The 5,622-nt window shown below is 51.8% G+C and overlaps 1 long non-coding RNA gene across 1 annotated transcript; it reads right to left on the bottom strand.

The window, feature by feature from the left end:
* Positions 1 to 2,068: 2,068 nt before the first annotated feature.
* On the bottom strand, positions 2,069 to 5,365 carry LOC137150656 (uncharacterized). The gene is made up of 3 exons (XR_010919044.1): positions 5,326 to 5,365; positions 2,924 to 2,960; positions 2,069 to 2,301 (listed from the first exon to the last, which is right to left on the bottom strand). It is a non-coding gene; the product is annotated as an uncharacterized lncRNA (long non-coding RNA).
* Positions 5,366 to 5,622: the final 257 nt, after the last annotated feature.

Raw genomic sequence — 5,622 nt, 5'->3', positions numbered from 1 at the left:
CAGGACCTCCCTTGATTCTGAATAGTGGGTATTTGTCACCCAGAAGATGTCTGGAGAGCTGAACCCTCCGCGGAGAGTGGTGCCTGCTGGTTTCAGTGCAGTAACACAAGCAGCAGACCAGAGCCTAACGGCATGTTGGGCTGCGTTAGCAGGAGCATTGCCAGCAGATCGAGGGAAGAGGCCACATTTGGAGTATTGTGTCCAGTTTTGTGCCCCCCACCACAGAAAGGATGTGAACAAATTGGAGAGAGTCCAGCGGAGGGCAACAGAAATGATTAGGGGGCTGGGGCACATAACTTATGAGGAGAGGCTGAGGGAACTAGGCTTGTTTAGTCTGCAGAAGAGAAAAATTAGGAGGGATATGATAGCAGCCTTTAACTACCTGAAAGGGGGTTCCAGGGAGGATGGGGCTAGGCTGTTCTCAATGGTAGTAGATGACAGAACTACGAGCCATGGTCTCAAGTTGCAGTGGGGGAGGTTAGGTTGGATATTAGGAAAAACCTTTTCACTAGGAGGGTGGTGAAGCACTGGAATGGGTTACCTAGGGAGGTGGGGGAATCTCCATCTTTAGAGGTTTTTAAGGTGCGGCTTGACAAAGCCCTGGCTGGGATGATTTAGCTGGGGTTGATCCTGCTTTGAGCAGGGGTTGGACTAGATACCTCCTGAGGATCCTTCCAACCCTAATCTTCTAGGATTCTCTGTCATCCTTTCCCCTTTGTGTTTCATCCCCCTGCCCTTTTGCAATAAACATGTTGTCCATAGATTCATCACTGTCGTTCTGTAGCTCATTGGGATTCCCAGCACTGTGAAACCAAAGAGTTTTTTTTGGCTCAAGCCATGGGCTGGAACTCCGGAGATCTCCTGGCCCTGCCACAGACTTTGTATGTGACCCTGGCAAGTCCCTTCCCTCTCTGTGCCCCCGTTCCCCACGTGGAATGCCATTTCCCTGCCTCACAGAAGGGTTAAACAGTAAATGGCTGAAGGGACTCAGCTCTGACGCTGATGGGCAGAGACCCGTGTGCTATGTGGCACAAGGAGATGAAATGCCATGGCAACATTAACCTAGTCTGTACCCATCTTTCCATGCCCCCCTCCCCGAGTAATGCCTCATATTTAATGATTCTTTTCAAGAATGGGTTTTGGTGCTCAGCCATCTCTGGAGCCAGCTGGCCCCATGCCTTTGGCTTCCTGTCACCCAGCTCAGAACACATATGTGTACTAGGGCAACGGGGAACTTGGAGCCAGCTTCTGCAGATCAGCTCCCGGCTCCCCAGGTCTCCACAGCTGCACTCGTCTGCAAGGACCCTGCCCTTGCACTTTCCCTTGGCCGCAGGCAGGACTCTAGGAGCTCAGCTGACTATCCCTATAAATAACTATCCCCTCCCATGGTGCAGAGGGCAGGAGAGACCCTGAGTCCAGCCCCGTCAGGAGAAGGGGAAACAGAGCTCAGAGTATGTTCCCAAAAACGCTATTTAAGGCTTGTACTCTGGGATCAGCTCTGGATCCTGGAGACACCAAGAGGACTGGGGGCCTGTGGGGAATTGCACAAAGCTGCTAGAAAGTGGGGCATTTCCTCCCTTTCCGTCTGGAATAACCCCAGCAGCACAGGCATGTCTGCTATTTAACTAGTTACCACCATGGCCTGCCATGTTCAGTCCCATCACACTCTCACAAGAGGAAGGGAATCACTAACCCCATATTTACACCTGGGAACTGATGCCCGGAGAGATTCAGGGACTTGCCCAAGCTCACACAGGACAAGTGGGGCCAGACAGGGACTTGCACACAGGTTTTTGGAGCACCTGTCCTGGGCTCTACCCATCCTTCCTCTCCACTGAGGAGGCTTTCCCTACCCATGGGGGGCTCTCGAAGAATCTGAAATGTAACCTGTGACCTGTTCTGATCACGCTGCTGATAGGGGCGGAGACCAGTCCATCCCTGCGCACAGGAAGGCGTTAGGCCGTGTGCAGAGGTCTGCAAACAACTGCAACATGCTATAAATACCACGTGGACCCATCTTGCTGCAAGGGAGCTACACACACCTGGCTGGACACAGTGGTTAGTTGATTAGTTTGTGCTTTATTGATAGATTTGGCACAGGCTGGATGTCAGCACAATGCTGTTATCCTGGCATCCGAGTGGATTTTATGCATGCTGTCGTCTCTGCAGACTAGCCCAGACACCAGGAGGTGGCCTGGCGCTTGCTAGTGCCTGTGTGGATGCCATGCAGGGCGTGGTCTCACAGGCTTTCCCTGAGGCTGGGGCTTCTTGCATGGAACGAACTTGCCGTGTTTCTGGCATCTGGGATGCAAAAAGATTTAACATCAGGGATCTGTGCCCACAGACATGGAGACACAAAGCCAGACTGTGTCTGGCTACTCCCAGGGAAATGGCTCCTCCTGCATCCTGCACCCCCTGCTTTTTTCCAGGCCAGCCCATGCAAAATGACCCTGGAACCGTGGATGCAAAGAAGCCCACAGGAGACCCAGCTCCTTGCATAGGGCTCGGTGTCTTCATCCCAGCTCGAGGTACTCCCTTCCCTGACAGCATGGCCTGCCTCCCCTCGGCTGCCCTGGGATGACATCTTTCCCAGCCCAGAAACAGCCCCACAAGAATGAATGCAGCCGGAGGTCTCATTACCTTTGCTCCACCTCCTCCCAACCCTTCCCATCCCCCGCTGACAGGCAGCGACTGTAGGTGCAGCGTGGGGGAGGGGAGGCAGTTAAACCACCTCTTTGTGGGAGGGGGTAGCCACACCCCGCGGACAGGCCAGTTGATCCGGCCCAGAGGACGTTCCTAGACCCCCTGGCGAGTGAGCGGAACCTGGCCCGTGTGCCTCGGGTTGGGCACGTCTCTGCCTGGCAGATGATGGGAGATGAGCATTAAATGAGGTGGGAGCAGGGGAAGGGGAACTTCTTCGTACCTCTGTCGTCCATGGTGTGCCCCCGGCAAAGGCAGTTCTGAAACAAAACATGAAGGATAAGAAGGGCATCAGTGCACCAAAATGCAAAGGATTATGGGAGACAAGGGAGCGGGGCTGGGAGTCAGACTGAATGGGGAGGACTCTGGGTCTAGTGGGAGGAACAGAAATGTGGCGGGACGATTCTCTTAACTGGACCCTCCACCCAGATGGGCATGGCCTGGAGGACACACTCAAGAGGAAGATGAAAGCATTAGATTGGCCTGGCTAAGCAACAGCCACGTGGGGGCATAACACTGGTTCAGAAGAGAAACGAGCAAGGTGGAGATGCCCAGGATGGGGAGGAATGTATTAGCACGGAACGTGGGAGTATAACTAGGAGAGGAAAATGAGACACTCAGCACTCTTTAGGGTCAGGACCACTGGAATGACAGACCCAGAGGGCAGCAATACAGAGTCTGGAAGCAATTAAACCAAGATGGAGAAAAAGAGTTCTCTTCTGGCTGGGGACATCTGTATCAACTCAGTGCCCAGCAGGGTGATGGACACATCGAGCTGTATGAGAAAACCAAGGGCTATCTTCGCTCACACAACAAGGCTCCGGTCCCTAACTGGGGCCTACAGGTGCGATTACAGTACCAATCCAGTAGTGGTGCCACACTGCCTAGCAGCTGGTGTGTCATTTACACACACAGAATGTGGGTGTAAAGCGGTGCCATGCTGATAGAGCAGCATGTTGCACTCATATAACACAGCTGTACATGATATGCCAGATGTGCAGGGCAGTGTGGAATTTGATCCTCTGTGCGTGTGGCAATACCCCCAAATATGCCAGCAGGATTGCCATTTTGATTTTCAGGTCCCATCTCTGCTCTTCACGGTATAATTCCATGGATTCGCTCCTGATTTATGCCACCGTGACAGAGAGGATGGACAGGGGTTCTCACCATTTTGCCATCATGAATCACAACCACGCATGGTGCATTAGCTCCCTGCTGACCCCCTGCACTTGGCAGAATATCACCCAGGCTGCAAATTCTCAACCCCCTCAATTTCAACAGGAAGAAATGGCAACATGGGATGATATAGCTGAGGTTAGTCCTGCTTTGAGCAGGGGGTTGAACTAGATGACCTCCTGAGGTCCCTTCCAATTCTAATATTCTATGATTCTATAATTCTATGAACATCTCAGACTTCCATGCAGCAAAGCTCTGGATAATATGCCCTATGGTGCTGGAATGGAGTTGAAGCTATTCTGAAACTAACACCCCTAAGGATATAGAGCACTGTAAGAGTGTGTGGAGCCACCAATATCCAGTCAGGGTTGTGTTTAGCAGAACTCTGTTTCAAGCTGGGCCAAAGGGTGAGCTCTGGGTAAGAGCAATTAATGTGACTAACCAGGAAGTGCTCCAAATGAAAAATCAGACCATAGGGCAGTGTCCAGTGGAGCTGGTGTCTCAAAGCCTCTCACAGGGGCAGAGATGAAGAGCTATGAGGCAGCCCAGTCAGTAACACAGCTAGGGACTGACTTGGCAGAAGCTGCCATGGAAGCAAATTAAAGGAAGTGATTAGAACAGATGCTTTTATTATATGCTCATGTGTTCTCCAGGAATAACGAAGAGTTAGGGAGAAGTGACTGTATGCAACACTGGATTCTGCTTATGCCAGGGTTTGCTCCTGTGAGGCAGCCCCACGTCAAACCCCCATGGCATGTCAGGCATGAAAGAGAAACTAAACTGCATGCCAGCCAGACTTACAGCTGCATCTCCTTGGCATCCCAAATGTGATTGTGAAAAAGCCCAGTGGAGACTTGAGGATATGCATTGATGACAGGAGACTTAACTCACAGACAGTTCAAGACAGCTAGCCACTTCCCCACATAGCAGGCACCCTAGATAAGATGTCAAGACCAAAATACTTAGTAGTTCTGATTTGGTATCTGGATACCATCAGATTAAAGTGACACCTTGAGGACTAAGAAAAACGGCCTTTGTGACACCCGATGAGTCCATTACATTCAAGAGGGATCCCAAAGAATCAGCTCACTGTCCCTCCCCATGCCCATGGCCTATGCTGTGCACAGAGAGGACAGGAATTGGGGACGTTTGAGGACTGAGGGTAGCCCCACAAAACTAAGGCCGGCCATGCTAGCATAAGAAATCCCCACAAGAAAGAGAGGATTTCCACAGGGCAAGTTACTTCCTGTTGCCATTGTCAGAGCCCAGTGCAGCAGACAGAGTGTCAACCAGTGTAAAACAGAAAAGAAACCCCATGACACTGCAATTCCCTGAAGGACACAGCTCCCTTAACCCTCCCCACAATTGTAAACTCAGCATCACAATGCGGCCCCTCCTATCAGACTCTCCTCAAAATCCTGCACCCGCAGGCTGCACTCAGGTACTCACTGGGGAGAGCGGGAATCGTCAGATCAGTAGTAGGTAGAGCTAGAACATAATAGAAAGAGACATGGCACAAATAAATGAGATTCCTCTATGTGGTCTCCAGCCCGGGACCAGCTCTCTGGCTCCCAAAGCCTGCTCACCAAGCCCTGCACTTTCATGTACTGCGTTTCCTCTCTATGAGCACCTCCTCCCTGCTTGCCACAGTCCTTCTTTCACCCATGGGCCACCAGTGCCCACGCCTGCTCCTTCACTCCAGTACCCTAGGCTCTCTCTCCTAGCACAACTCAGACCTCTCAGCTC

This window comes from Emydura macquarii, unplaced genomic scaffold (assembly GCF_026122565.2).
Source record: "Emydura macquarii macquarii isolate MOO-44397 ecotype Brisbane River unplaced genomic scaffold, CSIRO-AGI_Emac_v2 contig_1002, whole genome shotgun sequence".
NCBI lineage: Eukaryota > Metazoa > Chordata > Testudines > Chelidae > Emydura > Emydura macquarii.
The sequence above is the reverse complement of the archived record's forward strand: the minus strand, read 5'-3'. Positions and strand labels throughout refer to the sequence as shown.